Raw genomic sequence first — 17,984 nt, 5'->3', positions numbered from 1 at the left:
ACCTCTTTGATCTGTTGTGGGTTTTTTTGGCTGAGTTAAAAACATATAAATTTTTAAAAGCAGTGCTCTATTTTTCAAGGGGTGGAAACATTTTTCATTTCGTGGGGCAATCCTGGGCATTGCAAGCTATTTCACATATGGCCACCCCACCCACTAAATGCCAGTGCCCTTCCCCATTCCAATATGCACCCCTCCCCATTTCTGAACACACCCAGGGGCTTCCGCTCTCCTTTGGAGAACCATTGGAGTCCAATGGGTTAGCAGTTCTGGTGCCAGTCTTTGCTGAGTACCATTGTCTTGAAAGAGGTGAACTATACCACTCACCGAGGGAGGAGAGTGAGCCATTAAGAGAAGGTGACTCAATCAAGGACCATTTCCATCTGAAAGAATGAAATATTAATAGTAGCTGAGATTATTGAGTGCTTACTACAGGCCAGGCACTGTGTTAAATTTTACTCTAGGAGTTGCTTCTATTATTCTATCCCTTTTACAGGTGAGGAAAAGAAAGCTCAAGGAGTTTAATAATTTGCCCCAAGTCCCTATTAATAAGAGGCAAAACTGATACTTAAACTCAAGTCATTAATTCTGAAGCCAAGTTTCTTATCTCCTTTGCTCGGAACTGAGTATTTTCCCTGTGTTCTGTCTTGTGGAGTGTCCAGAAGACATATTCTAGCTCTTGCCCTATGGAGCTCATAGTATTATTTAGAGGACAGACAGAACAGCACACATATGTTGGATGAAAAAATGAGAATAGGGAAGTGGACTTGGCCCAGTGGTTAGGGCGTCCGTCTGCCACATGGGAGGTCCGCGGTTCAAACCCCGGGCCTCCTTGACCCGTGTGGAGCTGGCCCATGCGCAGTGCTGATGTGTGCAAGGAGTGTTGTGCCATGCAGGGGTGTCCCGGTGTAGGGGAGCCCTGTGCACAAGGAGTGCGTCCGGTAAGGAGAGTGGCCCAGCGCGAAACAAAGTTTAGCCTCCCCAGGAATGGTGCCAAACACACCGAGAGCTGACGCAGCAAGATGACGCAACAAAAAGAGACACAGATTCCCGTGCCACTGACAACAACAGAAGCGGACAAAGAAGAACATGCAGCAAATAGACACAGAGAACAGACAACTGGGGATGGGGGGAGGGGAGAGAAATAAAAAAAAGAAAAAATGAGAATGTACCTGAATGGGTACAGATGGGTAGCAAGGACTGCAAGTGCTATTGGAGTAGAGAAAAGAGAGGGATTAATGCCCTGTTCAGTTATTATGCTGAAGAAGACATTTAATAAAATTCACCATCTACCTTAACAAAATTCAATCTATTGGGTAAATTTATTCATTTAACCTCTAGGTGTAATGATTTTGTAGTATGATAAAAAATGTGGCTGGTCTTTGTCCCCAGTTCTTGGGAGGTGACCCCTATATCCTTGGAATTCTCAGTGATAGGAGTGTCTTTTGTCATTTGTGGTGGGCCCATACCATACCAGATAGTTCATAAACTAAGGAGATGGGCTGTCGGGAAGCGGACTTGGCCCAATGGATAGGGCAACCGCCTACCACATGGGAGGTCCACGGTTCAAACCCTGGGCCTCCTTGACCCGTGTGGAGCTGGCCCATGAACAGTGCTGATGCATAGGGGAGCCCCATGTGCAAGGAGTGCACCCCATAAGGAGAGCTGCCCAGTGCGAAAGAAAGTGCAGCCTGCCCAGGAATGGCGCCGCCCACATGGAGAGCTGACACAGCAAGATGATGCAACAAAAAGAAACACAGGTTCCCTGTGCCGCTGATAAGGATAGAAGTGGATCACAGAAGAACACACAGCGAATGGACACAGAGAGCAGACAACTGGTGGTGGGCGGGGGGGGGGGGAGGGGAAAGAAATAAATAAACAAATGTTTAAAAAAAAGAAAAAAAAAAGATGGCAGAGTGGGACCAGCTTCACTTGCCGTCTAAGGCTAGAGGCTGGCCACACCAGAAGGACCAACGATGTGATTGGGGGGTGGGGCTTTGGGCCAAGACGTGTCAGCCCTACCCCTGACCTCTGGGAGTTCCCACTGAGTTCAATCACGTGGGCACTGATCCCACCAATTACTGCCTACACGATGAAGCCTATGTAAACTTGGGCCTCTCGTCCTTGCGGTGAGCTTCCACAATTGATAATGACGTCTTTGTGCTGGGAGGGTGATGCATTCTGACTCCACGTGGAGAGGAAGCTTGAGTTTGAGGCCCTCCTAGATTTTACTCTTATTTTCCCTTCTTTCAGCTTCTTCTTTGTATCCGTTGACTATGATAAAAGCTAGAATTGTAAGTATAACCCATTCAGTGAGTGCTATGGGTTGTTCTAGTGAATTATTGAACGTGAGGGGGTGGTGGGAACTCTTGAATTGTAGCCAGCTGGTCAGAAGTGTGGGTGGCCAGGGTGCTCAAACTTGAGACTGGTACCTGAAGGGCAATCTTGCAGAGGATCTCGTGGAGGAGTCTGGCCTAACTCTGGGTAGAGTGAGAATGAAACTGAATTGAGTTATTGTATTTGCAGTTGGTTTCAGAAGCTGTTGGAAGCGATAGAAGCTTTTCCAACTTTTATACATTTAAATGGCAGTTGAAATATGCATAACATTTTATTAAAATAAGAGACTAAAAACTGCCTTCTTGAATGCCAATTCTCCTATAGTAAGCAATTAATAATTTTGGGTAGGAAGTAAGGCATGGTGTCTGAATTCAGTTGTCTTAACCATGTCCCTCTCAAAAGGAGACTAGACTGGTAGATTTTGTGGGATCTGTGGGAGCCAGCCTCTAAGACAGCCCCAGTGATTCCCCCCACTGGTATTCACATGCTCTGTTACCCCTCCCACATTGTGCCAGAGGTCATAGAAATGATGCTCTGTTACCTACAAGATGGATTATAAAAGACACTGTGGCTTCCATTTTGATCTCTTTCTCTGTCTTGGATGACTCCATTGGGGGAAGCATGCTGCCATCTTGTGAAGACATTCAGGAAACCATGTGGAGGAATTGAAGCCCTCAGTCCTGTAGCCTGTGAGGAACCGAGGCCTGCCAGCAACCATGGAGTGAGCTCGGACGTGGGTCGCCAGCCTTGAGATCACGGCAGCCCCTGCCAAGAGCTTGCTGGCAACCTCAGGAGAGAGCCTGAGCCAAAGCCACCCAGCTAAGCCACCCCTGGATTCCTGGTCCTCAAAACTATGCGGGATAACAAATGTCTATTGTTAGAAGCTGCTAAGTTTGGGTTAGTTTGGTATGCAGCAATAGATAACTAATACAGATTTGGGTAATTGGAAATGGGTAGATATATATTAAAAACCTAAAATGTGATTTTGGAACCAGACAATAAGCAAAAGCTGAAAAGGGTGTAAGGATTCTGAGAAGAGTGTTAGTGAGAGCTTAAAGTGCCTTCAATATATTCTTTATGGAATTTGGAATTTGAAGAGTGTAACAGTTTGGTATTATTTACGAATTCCAAAACTAGATACTGGATTATGTTTGTAAACTGGTCTGTTCCTCTCAGCATATTAGATTGTATTAAATTCAGAAGTTTCACTTTACTTGATTAAATTATGATTAAGGCTTTGATTCGACCACTTCAGTAGAATATCAAGTCCCGCCCCCTTGATGGGTGGGGACTCACAGCAAAAACAACACGGCAGAGGAGAAAGTTTGAGTTTTGATGCTGGAGCCCCAAGAAGTAAATGCACAGGAAGGAGAACACAGAGGAAACGAGACAGTTCATTAGACAGGATCCTGTGGTCCCGGGAAGAGAGAGGAGCCCTTCACCTGATGGTTTGCTGCTATAGACTATCAGAAACTATAATAACTATTATCAGAAACAGATAATAACTATTTGTTGTTATAAGATGCTCAGAACCCTGAGCAGCTGAGCCTAGGGAGAAATGAGCCCTGGGAAAGAGATGAGACTTATCTCAGCCTGCAGCTGAAATTGGAAGAAGCTGGGACCATGGAGCCTTAAGAAGAAGAAGGCTGAACCCTCGCAGACGCCCTGTCATCTTGCTTAACACATGGCAACAGATTTTGGTGAGGGAAATAACTTAGGCTTTATGGCCTTGTGGCTGTGAGTTTCTACCCCAAATAAATACCCTTTATAAAACCTAACAGATTTCTGCTGCTATGTATCAGCACCCCTTTGGCTGAGTAGTACCAAGAGCCTGCCAATGAGGGATTAAAAGAAACTGGGGAAAATCTTATTGGTAACTGAAGGAAGAAGTTTCCTTGTTATGTTGTGGCAGAAAATATAGCAATACCGATGACTGCAGCTTTGTGGAAAGAGCTAGATGACCTAACCAAGAAGATTTCTAACTGGAATGTTGAAGGCTCTCCAGATGGCAGACAATGCAAAAATTTAGAAATGACTTCTGATCAAAGATGAAACCCAGAGCAGTCTCAGCAGAGCATGGACTAAAGATGAAGCTGAGCTTGTGACTAAGCTGCTTTGAAAGATCAAAGGTGGTGCCTCAGAGGACTGTCAGACAAAAGGCTCCCCGAGGAGATGAAGAGTAAGCCTTTTGGAGCCTCTAGTCAAGCGATGTGGCCTCTAGAAGCAGCTTAAGGACATTGTCTCTCCACATCTCAGCAGAAGCCCAAAGGAGAGAGGGCTTATCTTGAAGAGATGTCTGGGTGTGACTTTTGTCTTAGGGAGTAAAATTTAGTAAAATTCATAGAATAACCACAAAATTTAAAAAGACAATTATATCAAAAGAAACCCTGCCAGCTTGGACCAAAAGAAACAGATAGTACAAAATGAAAAGTGGCTTTTGGACCACCTTCCCCCCCGCCCCCAGATTCTACAGGCAGGAAAGAGGCAGAGAAAACTACCCAGCTGCAGACATATCCTGCCTTTTGTGAAAAAGGATATAGAGGGCAGAACCAAGAGCTGAAAGGCCAGAGCCAAGAACCGTGGTGAATTATTTCTGAACCAAGGTAGGACTGAATTGTAATCAAGGAACCTCCAACATTTGCCTGGCTGGATTTCAGAGTTGCTGTGTGTAACTCCGTTGTATTGCTGCCATTTTTTGGACAGATGTTATCTTTAGTGGTTATCGTATGCCTGTGGCACCATTGTGTGTTTGGGTGTGTGGGGGAAAGAAAGATATCTTGTCTTTTTTTTTTTTTTTAAAGATTTACTTATTTATTTCTCTCCCCTTCCCCCCCACCCCCATTGTCTGTTCTCTGTGTTTATTTGGTCTTCTTTGTCCGCTTCTGTTGTTGTCTGCGGCACAGGAATCTGTGTTTCTTTTTGTTGCGTCATCTTGCTGTGTCAGTTCTCTGTGTGCGGTGCCATTCCTGGGCAGGCTGCACTTTCTTTCACACTGGGTGGCTCTCCTTACGGGGTGCACTCCTTGTGCATGGGCTCTCCTATGCGGGGGACACCCCAGCGTGGCATGGCACTCCTTGCATGCATCAGTACTGCACATGGGCCAGCTGCACATGGGTCAAGGAGGCCCGGGGTTTGAACCGCGGACCTCGAACTGCGGACCTCCCATGTGGTAGATGGACGCTCTAACCACTGGACCAAGTCCGCTTCCCAGATACCTTGTCTTTTAGGTCTATAGAGCGAGAGTAACTGTATTTTAGTAAAGTTAAAGAACTAGATGATGAGATTTTGGACTTCAAGCTGATACCATAGCGAGATGTTATAATGAATGTATGAGATTTTGAAATCATTGGGAGGAGGGGATGAGCAAATTTTGCATGTAGGTGGGATTTGAATCATTGGGAAACAGGGCAGACTTAAAAGCCAGCTTTTAAGATGGTCCTTGATGATACTTGCCTTCTGGAAGTCACACCTTGTGCTGTCCCTTCCGCTGCCATGACCAACAGAATACCTCAGAAGTGAAGACATGTCATTTCTGATGTTAGATTATAACTTCTGTTGTTGGTTGCTGGCTCTATCCTGGATCACTTGCTCTGGAAAGCCAGCTGCCATGTCTTGAGGGCACTTTGGCAGCCCTGTGGAGAGGCCCATCTGGTAGGACCTGAAGCCCTCAATCCAACCACTTGCCAGGAACTGAGACCTGCCGACAACCATGTGAGTGAACTTGGAGGAGGATCGCCTGCAGCCCTGGCCAACAGCCTGCCTTCAGCCTCCTGAGAAACCCTGAGTCAGAACCTCTGCTAAGCCACTGCTGGATTCCTGACCATCAGAAACTATGAGAGATAATAACTATTTGTTGTTATAATATGCTAATTTTTGAGGTAATTTTGTTACACAATAAGAGATTACGAACACATATAAGTGTTAAAAATATTTTAAAAGGAGCAAAATCACACTGATTACTGAATTGAGTCTGTCACACTAATTGGTTTTTATGTTGAGTTGAAAAGCTAAGTAATTCAATTTATAGTACCACTGCTCTCCCAGTCAGACGCTCAGCATCTAGACTACCTGTGATTCCTCTTACCTTTCACCATTACCACCACCCCTCCTCCGATCAGACCAGTTGTCAAACTGTTCTGAGCCTTTGGATTGATGGCCCTTCATGGTGTTTTCACAGCCGTCTCCCATCTCCTCTCCCCCTCCATCCTCTTCTTCCTTCCTGACCCATATCTATGCTACATAGTTCGGCAAAATGAACTATTTCTTTAGATCAACTCTAATATTAGTTCATTGTATAAACACAACAGGACAAAAGTCTCTGTTGACTCCCTGTTGCCCATAGGCCTTGAGAGGTGGTACGTGTACTGGTTGAGAACATGGACCTGGCATTTGATTGTCAGGGACTGATCTTCACTCATCCCATTATTAGCAGACTTCAGGGGAGAGATGATGATAATAATACCTACCTTATAGGTTGTTATACAGATTAACTGAGTTAATACCTGAAAAGCTCTTATAATAGTGCCTGAACTGTAGTAAGCACTAATGAAGTGCTTGCTGTTTTTATTATGGGGATTCCAGTCTCCTGAAGGACTTCTGTTAAAACCTTTGAACTGCCTGTCCAAATGTACCTTAGATGATTTAGTGAATAAATGACCTCTCTTCAACACCCTAGCCAACTTATGAAAGTAACCTGCAAATGAGCGAGTCGCTTAGGAGCGCCTCCAGGTCCCCATCTAGCCCTATTATTTCCCTGCAGAAATCTAACCCCACGGCTCATGTCCATAGTGCAGGGGAAGAGATTTGGGTCGTTACCAAATTTCAGCCAAATGGGATTAATTGGTCTTTGACTTTGCCTCATGCTTTCCCTCCTCCACCTGCATAGCTTTCCTTAAGCTATTGCCTGACCTGAAAGGACCTTTCCTACTTTAGCTCCCTTGCTTTGTTCTGTGGAAATCATTCTTCTCCAACATATAGATGTATAGCTACATATACATTTACTTTTCTAGTTATAAATGTATATGTTTATATATGAAACTCAAAGCGAACCTTTTTTGGTTCCACTGTCCAGATGTGACATATTTATTTCTTTTGCTTTTAACAGCAGAGGGGGGTGTTATGCTCCCCTCATCTCTCTCCCATCATGGTGGGCTCTTTGAGGGAGAAAGCCAGGGCATTCTTAGACTGTCCTGCAGCCCTTAACGAAACCTCTGTATGTTTGAGTTGAATTCTTGGACAGCATCTGCGCGGTTGTGCCTTGAGTCTGTGCAGAGATATGTAGACTGCAGACTGCTTTCCCATGCAGCAACTCATGTTAGTCACAACCATCCTGTGTGGTGGGCAAGGCTGTTCTTGCTATTCTCATTTTATGGCTGAGGACACAAAAGTTCTGAAAGTTTCCCTGGTGTTACAGCTAATAAGAGCCATTTAATGGAAATTGATAGCCTTTGCGCCTGAACCAGGGAGAAGATGGTTTCCTTCTAGAGATCCAAGGAAGATATTTAAGCTAGAGTCTAAAATAGTAAAGTAGGCTGATAGAGGTAGGCCTAGAATTCAGTTCTTCTAATTTCTACTCTGTTATTCTGTCCATGTCTTCTTGCTTGCCTTTTAAAAAAGACGAGGACACAGAGGAAATACATGTGTGACTTTTCCCAGTAATTCAGTGTTCTAACATTTTTTTTTTTAAGATTTATTTATTTCTCCCCACCCCCTCATTGTTTGCGCTCACTGTCTGTTCACTGTGTGCTCATCTTCCTTTTTAGGAGGCACCGGGAACCAAACCTGGGGCCTCCCATGTGGGAGAGAGGAGCCTAATGGCTTGAGCCACCTCTGCTCCCTTCTTTGATGTGTCTCTTATTATGTTTTCCTCCTTGTGTCTCTTGTTGCATCAGCTCACCGTGCCAGCCCATTGCATCAGCTCTTCTCATGTGGTAGGTGGGAGCTCAATCACTTGAGCCACATCCACTTCCCTCTAACCAATTTTATGAGCTCTTGAAACTTTTCAAGGTTTGTGGCTGTTTTAGTTTCCTGGTTGCTAAAACAGTTACCATACAATGGGTTGACTTAACCACAGGAATTTATTGGCTCATGGTTTCAGAGGCTAGGAGGCTGGCTTCTTTCCAGGGCCAGTCTCTTCTGGTTGGTGGCAATCTTTGGGGTTCTTTGTCATATGGCAATGCACATGGCAATGTCTTCTCCTTTCTCCTCCAGGTTCCATTGCCTTCCAACTTCTGGCTGCTCCCTGTGGCTTCTCTCCTGTCTGACTTTCAGTCTGTCTATAAGAGCTCTAGAAATCTGGAACACATCCAACCTGATTCAGTTGGGTGGCACCTTAACTGAACTAACATGTTGATGAGATCATTTTTACAATGGGTCCCTACCCACCAGAATGTGGACCAAGACACAAGTCCAAACTGGGGCACACAATTCAATCCACCACAGTGATGATCCTATTTTATGACACCGTCAGGGAAATTGGATATGAGGTTGGACCTTGAACCCGGTCTAGCGTTGTCTGGGGTCTCCTTGGGGGAGGGCCCATCATGTCCAAATCCCAGCGTTCCCCTGCGATGACAGGCTTCAGGTCAAGAGCAGCCTCTCGTTTTCTTGTGCTGAGGTGACCGTAGGAAAATAGAAGGGTCTCACTGGCTTTCAGAAACCCAAAAGCTTTGCAAGGCGGGAATCTTAGGAATATAAAGATGAAGAGTTGCATGGAGAGAAAAGGAGGGAAACTGCAAGGGTGGCTCAAAGATAAAAAAGGAAAATGGGTACTAGAATCACTAGTTAATAAAGTGACTTTTCTTGGGATGGCGATGTTGTATAGCTGTATGCAGCCCTGGATGCTTCCTATGGGAAGAGTTCTGACTGCACTGGGTGGAGTATCATGCTATTGCTGCAGATGGATCAAGAATCTGGTGATTCGGCAAGAAGCTGACCTCTTGGCGTCTTCTGTATTTACATAGTTGTGCAGAAAGGCACCAGCAGATCCCAGTTCTACCTCCTTGTCTCTAGGTAGTTTGGGGTAGATGCAGCGTTTGACTGGTCAGCTTTCTTTGTTCCACTCTAGGGAGATGTTTTGGTTTCCTGGCTGCTAAAACAAATATCATACAATGGGTGGCTTCAATGGTGGGAATTTATTGGCTCACAGTTTTGGGGCTAGGAGAAGTCTAAAACCAAGGTGTCAGGAAGGCAATGCTTTCTCCCTAAAGACTGGGACTCTGGGGCTGGCTGTCAGCGACCCCTTGGTCTTTGGCTTTTCTGTCACATGGCAACACACATGATATCTTCTTTCTCTTCTGGGTTCCATTGACCTTCCCTGTCTGGCTGCTCCCTGTGGCTTCTCTGTGTCCAATGTCCTTTTCTTATAAGGACTTCAGCTGTTTTGGATCAAGGCCGTCCTCATTCAGTGTGGATATACCTTAACTAATAATGTCTTCGAAGGTCCTATTTACAAATGGGCTCACACCCACAGAACCAGGGGTTGGGACCTGAACATGCCTTTTAGAGGGGGCATGGTTCAATCCCCAACTGGAGATGAGGTGTTAGACTGTTCCCTACCATAAATAACAACTAGTAAAACCCATTACCATTATGTGGGCTTTCCATTTGAGAAGGTAGGTACACCTTTTTTGGGCAGCAGCATGGACTCATAGAAATGGGGCATTTGGAAGAAGTCTGATATAGAGGCTTATGGCTCAACAGATCACAGAAATTCCTTGGTCCAGTATTTTTAATTAACTTAACTTTTGCTATGAAATATTGTCTTTTAGGGAATGCTGACTTGGGGGATATATTCCATAGGTAACACAACCAGGAAAGTCCATCTGACCCATACCAATGGCTGCCTTTGTTGTTTATGAGACTAGCCATTCCTTAGGCCAGCCAGAGAGCTCCAGAAAAATTGTGAAATAGAAAACTCATGAAGTCTTATGGAGAGAGGTTACAGAGGCTAGTATTGCCATAAAAATCTGGAGAAGCAGACCACTCATCTTTGGATATTATTATCCTCATCCGTAAGGACTTTCATAGACACCAGCTATAAACTGAGTGTGCTATATGGGGAGATGATTCTGATTTACTCAGGTCAGTAAAATGCAAGTTCAAAGGTAAGGATAGTCTACTTTCCCTGGGTAAACCATGCATCGAGGTTGAAAGGAAGCTTCCAAATAACAATTGACATTTCTGAGTATATTACTCATGGAGAATTTTCTGCTTGCCTGGAGGCATCATTTCTTCCCCCTTGTTGAAATCCTATGGCTGATATTGGAGAAGGGCTAGAAGTAGAAAGGACTTTGCTGGGGATAAGGAGACCCAGTTGCTCTTTATTTGTGTATTATTTTAGAAATCAATGCAACAGTTGGAATTTTCCAATGTTTGTACTTTGGATCAAGTAATTTAGTAGGATGGGGTGAAGTGTTGCCTTCTCAGAGACACCATAACTGCCTTTTGATTAGAGCCAACAAGAATGATTTCCTTCCCCTGGACAAAAAGATTATTTTCTTTAAGCATCTGAGGTATCAGGACTCCCCAGAATGGTACCTGGCAGAGCTAGTGTGAGAAAGGACAGGAGCTACTTCAAAGACAAGTTCATTTGCATTTCCCTCATTCCTGGAATTACAACTACTGGGCTTTAAAACAAACTCACTGTTTTCTCCTACAAGTCCTTCCCTTGATGGGAGGGGCCTAGACGGACTGCTTTTATCCTGTGATCTTGATTCTCTTCCCACATTAGACCAATTTTTTCAGCTCCATTTCATGCTGACTCCATTCCCATTCTCTGTAAAGGAACTGAGACCCTGGGAGGGGGGAGGAGAGAAGAAGGAAGGAGAGAGGAAAGAAGTGACCATTTCCAAAGTGTTCCATGGACCACAACTCCTGCTAGTGGGAAGTGTGGTCAGTCTATTTATATGACATAAGTTGAGGAGATTTGTGATTTGCAGCTCATTTCCCTCCTGTGCAATTAGCTCACCCTCCACTAGCTTCTTGTTGGTGTTGTATGCCTTGGGGAAAAAATCAGGTGAGCAGCGGCCTGTGGCCTTGCGTAGCAAGCCTATGGCTCCATTTAAAGTGAGGCAGGAATAATTACAGCTGTAACAACAGTGCTGATGTGTAGGACTGCATATTATACTTTCCAATATCTTTTAGAAGGTGTTTGACTGGTTCGCGTTAGTCTGTGGGCGAGTTTTTCATTCCGCAGCTCCCGGAAATTTTTCTGCTTCTTGTGAAATGTGTTCTGGCAGCTCGTGGATGAATTGTCTCTGGTTGGGTATTTGGAAGAAACATGTCACATCTTTTTACAAACTATCCGCACAAGCTGTGAAACAAACTCAACCTCAGGTTGCAGCACGGCTGGCTGCACCTGGGAGCCGCGTTTAGCAGAGCTGGGCTGCAGAGGGCAGCGGGCTGCAAACCACGGCTGCTCTCTCTTTATTAGCTTAACTGCTCAGGGCTCCCCAGAGAGCTGGATGGATTCTTTGGGGTGCTCCAGGCATTCCCATCACACCATGCACTCAGCTCTGCAATGAGCAGTATAGGCAGACATCTGGGCTCCTTCCAAGTGAGATTCGAAATAATGAAATTCTGCAGCTCACAATCGAGTGGAAGAAGGAAAAATCAATAGTCCCACTTTTCCCCTTCGAGATATATCTTATTAGAGTGAGGAGACACAGCCAAACAGCATGACCTGAAATGGAAAACAGAATTCCATCAGGAGGATTGTGGCAGAGATTCCTGTGGCGTGTTTGCACAGAGGCAGATACGGGCGAGACTCACCATTTCAGGAACGCGCCCTGCGTGTTTGTGTGCGGTGTATGCGCGTGGCGGTGCCAAATGGGGTAATGCGGCACCTTCAAGAGACATCTCTGAAGCAGATCTGCCTCCAAGTTTCCTCTCCCTTTCAGTTACTGTTCTTTCATCTTCACCTGTGGTCTTTGTTTTTCTCTTTTCTATGTCTTTGCCTTTCACCAGGTTGCTTTGTCAAAAACAATGACTTTGTGGAACTAACCCCATTTACCATCATCTAGGGGAAGAGGAGAGCTTTGTGTTGCTAAAGCTGTTTTTCCCATGGACGCTAGCTTTTCTTTTCTTTCTCTCTTTTTTTTAAGCAGGCAGTTTGCTTTTGCCAGGAATTCATGAGGCAGATAAATATTTGTGCAGAAAGTTAATGCAGCGAGATAGCACACGAGACCAGCGGGTCCTCGTCGGAAGGCTTCGTGGTTTAGATGGCAGCTGTGGTGTAACCGCCTGTGCGTGCGCCCTCTCCGCTCCTTTAGCATGTCTGCCCATATTATTTAGATTTGTAATAATAATGACAAATTCCTTTTCATATCTCGATTGTTGACCGAATGCTCATTTTTTCTCACAATAGCTCTATCAGGTATATAGGACAATTAGCTATAGGCTCATTTTGCAGATGAGACTGATGGATGTCCATAGGACCTAGCATTGTGTGTCCTAACGTCTTTTGCCGGTCTTTGGTATGGGCTGTGCGAGCTGGTGGACCTTGACAGCCTGGGAGAAACTGGGGCTTGGAAACGAACGCTTAGCCAATGGAAAGAAGTCCAGCCTGGCAGAACACGGGATACCGTGGATACCAGCAGAAGCCAGTGGATGTTATTCCAGGCACGCCGTGGTTATCTCTGGGCAACACTGGTTACCTGGCTTGACCTGAGAGAAGGAGGCATCACAGTGAAGGGAACTCTAAAGACAGGCCAAGCAGCTGTTAGTTCAAGTCAGAGAGGTCTGTCAGCAGCTTTGAAGAAACCTAGTGTTGTACAAGGAAGAGAAACTTAAAAGAGCAAAGGCCTTACCCCAGGACTCGACGGACTAGTAGTATTGTCTCTAAAATTGAACTAGATGAAGTTGAAAGTCCTTTCTAGCTCTAAAATGCTTTGTTCTTTAGGATTTTATGAATTAAGATAAAAACTGCTTTTCAAAAGCAATAATTCTGTTCCCAGTGTCCAAAAACAAGTTCTGCTGCCGTCCGTTGATAGGGCTATGATCATCCACAAATCACAGGGCTTAAATTCTTTCTTTTCTAAATGAGCCATTGCTAGTGACTGTCCTGTCCTCTAGAAAGCAGACCTGAACCGAAACTCTTTCTGCAGCTGTTTTTCAGAATTTGGAACTTACTTTACTGTTTTGTGTCCTCCCATTTCCTTTGGGCGAAGAGATCAGCTTCTGAATCATAACTCAACTGGCTGGAAAAGAAGGAAGAGATTGGAAAATCCTGTCCATGACTGGGAATATGTGCGTCCCTGTCGTGGGCTGGATGGTGGTCCTCCAAAAGATACGTCCAAATTTTCTGATCGCTGGAGCCTGCGGATAATACCTTATATGACCAAGAGTGTGATTAAGTTAAGGGTGGTGGGAGGAGGAGCTTATCCTCAATTAGCCAGGAGCGTCCTGAATCCAAGCACAGGTATCCTCGAAGACAGAGGTTGAAAGAGTTTTGCAAGAAACCTAAAGAAGAGGAGGAGGTGAAGGTGATGTGAAGCTGGAGGCAGGGGCTTGAGCGAGGCATCCACAAGCCCAGGAACGCCTGCCATCACCAGAAGCCAAACATGTGGCAACAAAATCGCCGCTGGAGGCCCTGGAGTGTGCCCAGCCCTGTGGATGCCTTGATTGTGGACTTCTGCCTCCAGGATTGTGAGAGAACAAATATCTTTTGTTTTCAGCTCCCAAGGTTGTGGTCATTTGTTACAGCAGCCCCAGGAAGCTAAGAGAGTCTGGGAGAAAGCACGACCTTGAATTCTGTTTTCTGTTGAGTATATTTGAGAACTCAAGGGAAGAATCCTTATAGATGGTAAAAAAAGAAAAAAAAAAGGCTTTATTTTGTGCTAGAATAAAATCTGCTACAATTTTTAAAGAAATAGAGAACAAGGGAGTATGAAAAAATGGCTATATATTTTTAAATATTGTATATGCCTTTTATGAATTCTCTGTACTTTATTTTCTTCCAGGACTTTTCAACATAGATCTAAGTATTAGTATTAGTATTGGTATTATTTTGGTAAATCTCCTCTGGAGCCTTATAATTTGTAGCCTTTTCCTCTATAATTTAGGTATCAGTTTAATTATTTTCCAACTAATTCTCAAAGGTCAGAGATAGTAACCTTGAAATGACTGTAGCTAATTCTCCTAAATGAATGCATGTGGCCTATTTTAAATGTCCTTCTTTTGGTTAATTTCAATTTTTCCCCATATTACTATCACTTTGAGCACTGTTCTGTACTTTATTTCTTTACAGTTTGGGTGTCATGTATAATCCCCTGTTCTCTTTTGTCAAATTTTCTTATTCTCAGCATACACCAACAATGTTTTCTTGTTTATAGGTTGCATATTACCATGCCCCCTTTAACTTTTCAAATGCTAATTTAATTAACCAGGCTAAACTGTTTGTCAGACCTTGAGCCAACCCTGAGGAAGTCCAGGGGCTTAGGAGTTGTCTTAGTTTGCCAAACAGTTAACTCTGTAAAATATCAGAAATGGGTTTTATAATGGGAATTTTATTTGGGGCAAAAGCTTACAGTTCCGAGGCTGTGAGATGAGCAAATCAAGGTACCATCAGGGATGTTTTTTCACAAGGTCAGCGTTGGGCCTTGCGTCCTGCCATGTGGTGAAGGGGGCTACCCATCTCTGCCTTCCCCTCTAGCTTACCATCTGGGAGCCCACCCGGGACTCAGCTGTGAGCAGCCAGCCATAGGGCGTGCCTCCTTCTGGCCTCCTCTCTCAGTCTTGGCTGCCCGGCTTTCTTCCTGAGTTCAACTGCAAGCTGTCAGCCATATGGCAGGGCTCGTCTCTGGAGCCTTGAGGGGCTCTGTGGGCCCAGCCCCTCGGGGGCCTCTTTCCACGCCTCTGTGCTCTGCTCGGTCCAGACTCTGGAACCTCTCTTAGCCCACGGGGCTTCTCTGTTTGCCTGCCTGGTAGGATCCATAGGGCAGGTTCCTTTTCCTCTGAGTGTCTGTCTCTCTCTGTGTCTCCATTTCTATCAGCTCCAATAAGACGGCGGGGACACAACCTGAGTCACGCCTCACTGACGTAGTCCAGTCAAAAGGATCTCCTGCCCACAGGAATGGATTAGTTCAAAAACATAATCTTACTCTTTTTGGGATTCATGAAAGAATTTCAAGCTGTCACAGGAGTCCTCCAGCAGAAGGTGGAGATTCTCTCTGCTCAGACAGACCCTTCTGGACTATCCTCTGGGCAGCAGTGCCAGCCTGTTGCTTGCTGGGGATTTAATCAGATCAGAGCATTTCTTTTTCAGGTCTCTAAAGGGGTGATTAATTTACCCAGTGCTGATTCAGAGGCTGCTGGGATGATCTGAACCACACAGTGCCTCTGGATTTCCTTTAAATGCTTGGAGGGGTGCCCTGCTCCTTAATAGTTTTTAAAGAAGTGTTCATTTTGGCTGCCACTATAATTACTACTCTGTACTTCCTCTTTGGCACATTTCCTCAGCTTCCACTTTGAATCATTGATATTGATGTTGGAATTCCTTATTCAGTTACTTATTTAGTCAACTAGGTTTTCTCCTTCTGTTCATTCATTTTATACATCAGTCAGTCTATTTTTGCATTCTTTATTCAATAAAGTTTGTAAATTTTCAGTTTACCCACTAAAAATTTTTAGGAAATGAAATCTGTAATATTCCTCAGTTTCATGAATCAAATTGGTCTGTTGCTTTGTCAACAGATTTTGAATTAAGTCTGATAAAAATGCAAGGTTAAAAAATGTTTCTGCAGACTTTGGCTGTACATATGCTTGTTCTTAGCAAGACAGCAGATAATTAGAGATGATTCAGAAAAGCAGAGTAAACCCAAAGCAAAAGGTAAATCAAATCTTTCCTACCAAATCTCATAGTTATGGAAATTAAATATGTTTAGAAATTTAGGAGAGACAACATTCATCTAAAAATTAATATTAAATAGAAATGTAAGCAGTCAAGGGTATTTCTTAAAAGAAAAACATGGGACCATTGGACATTACTTATTTAGTAATCAAAATTAGGGTGGCAGTGATTGCAAAGTAAACCTGAAGTTGCCTTTGGATCACTTACCTGAATAAACCTGGAAATGGGATCATTTCCACTTTGGATCAAATTATAGTGTTTTAAGGATTGAACTCACAAGAGTTTTACTGAGAAAACCTGGAGCACCCAACTATTGAAATTTTGTTTCAGTAACAAAAATACATCTGGATTGTTAAATGTATTAGAAAGTGTGGAGCCAACGGGATTGCCAGTCTTTAAAAAATAAAATGTCGGTAATTTATTTCCATATTGTATGCAAAATGGCAACAATAAAAAACCGAGGTGGGGGTAGGGGAAAAGGAGGGATAGAAAGAGTAGTCATGATCTGAGCATAAGGCAGTTCATATTTTTCACTTTTGCTCCAATTTCTTCTTTATTACACAACTAAAGTCTCTTACAGACAAAATGTAAGTCAAAATGTTTTTGGCATAGGAGTTACAGTTTCAGTTTGGGAGTAAGATTTTTTGAGAGGTAGTGTGAAAGATCTGGTTAATTAACACTTGGAGTATTTGGAGAAGTCAAGTTCCAGTTAGTCAGTTGAAAACAAAGCTGTGATTTTTGATAGAACTGGACTTAGAAATAAGCTGTAACTCTGTAATGTCAGGCAGAGTTTCCAAGTGGAGATGGGAATTGGCGAGAGATGGCATAGGGCAAAGATCTGTGTGTGTGTGTGTATGTGTGTACGCACTTATATCAGCAAATTTAGAAAAGTCAGCAAATCCAGTAAATTCTGTGCTAGGGTTCTTTTCCTTTGCTCAACACGTCACATCAGCATTCTGATCACAGGAAGTATTTTTCAAGAAGAGATTGGAAAGCCTTTTGCACATGCTTTCTTTTTCTCTTTGCTATTTTTTTAGAAGCACTTGTATGAGTTATATAGGGGTATTTCATCATAAAAGGAGTTTAAGATCCTATGAAATATATCTCATTTTTGGTTGGCCAAGTTGGTCGGAGAAATTGGACTTTACTGAAAATACTCAAAGTACTCAGATACTCAAGTATAGCATCCTAATTAAATTTTATACAAGTGATCCCTGAAACTCAGAGAAAGACTTGTAAAGATATGAGTCAAGAATGTGATGTGTATCCAGAGAAAGAATCAAAGGGCTAAAATTTCAAGTATTTCCCTGGTCTGTTTTACTTGGGCTCTTTCATTTAATCTCCTTTGCCTGGCCACAAAGGAAAACATCAAATGTATTTACTTCACCTTAGTTAAAACCTCAGATGCGTGATTTATATTAGGTTACTCTAAAATACTTTCTTACTGTGCTTCAGTTTGCTGAAGCTGCTGGGAGCAAAATACCAGAAGTGGGTTGGCTTTTATAATAAGAATTAGTTAGAGTAAATCATACAATTCCAAGGCTGTGAAAACATCCAAATCAAGGCATCATCAGAAATACTGGCTCACCAAGGTTGGCTGCTGGCGATCCTGGACTCCCGCCACATGGCAAGGCAAAATGGCAGCTCTGTGGGTTTCTCTCTGCCCTCCCTCCAGGCTTCCTTTCTCCTTGAGCTCAGCTGTGGGCGATCAGGCACAAGGACAGGGCTCCATCTCTTCAGCTTTGAGCTGCCCCATGGGCTTGGCCTCTCCATGCATCCCAGCCTCTAGCCTGCCTCTCAG

At 43.9% G+C, this 17,984-nt stretch overlaps 1 protein-coding gene across 1 annotated transcript in view; it reads left to right on the top strand.

Annotated features, from left to right (window-relative positions):
* Positions 1-17,984, top strand: part of DISC1 (DISC1 scaffold protein) — a 373,484-nt gene that overhangs the window by 92,407 nt on the left and 263,093 nt on the right. The gene's annotated exons all lie outside the window — the stretch shown is intronic.

Source organism: Dasypus novemcinctus, chromosome 13 (assembly GCF_030445035.2).
Source record: "Dasypus novemcinctus isolate mDasNov1 chromosome 13, mDasNov1.1.hap2, whole genome shotgun sequence".
Taxonomy (NCBI): Eukaryota; Metazoa; Chordata; class Mammalia; order Cingulata; family Dasypodidae; genus Dasypus; species Dasypus novemcinctus.
The sequence above is the reverse complement of the archived record's forward strand: the minus strand, read 5'-3'. Positions and strand labels throughout refer to the sequence as shown.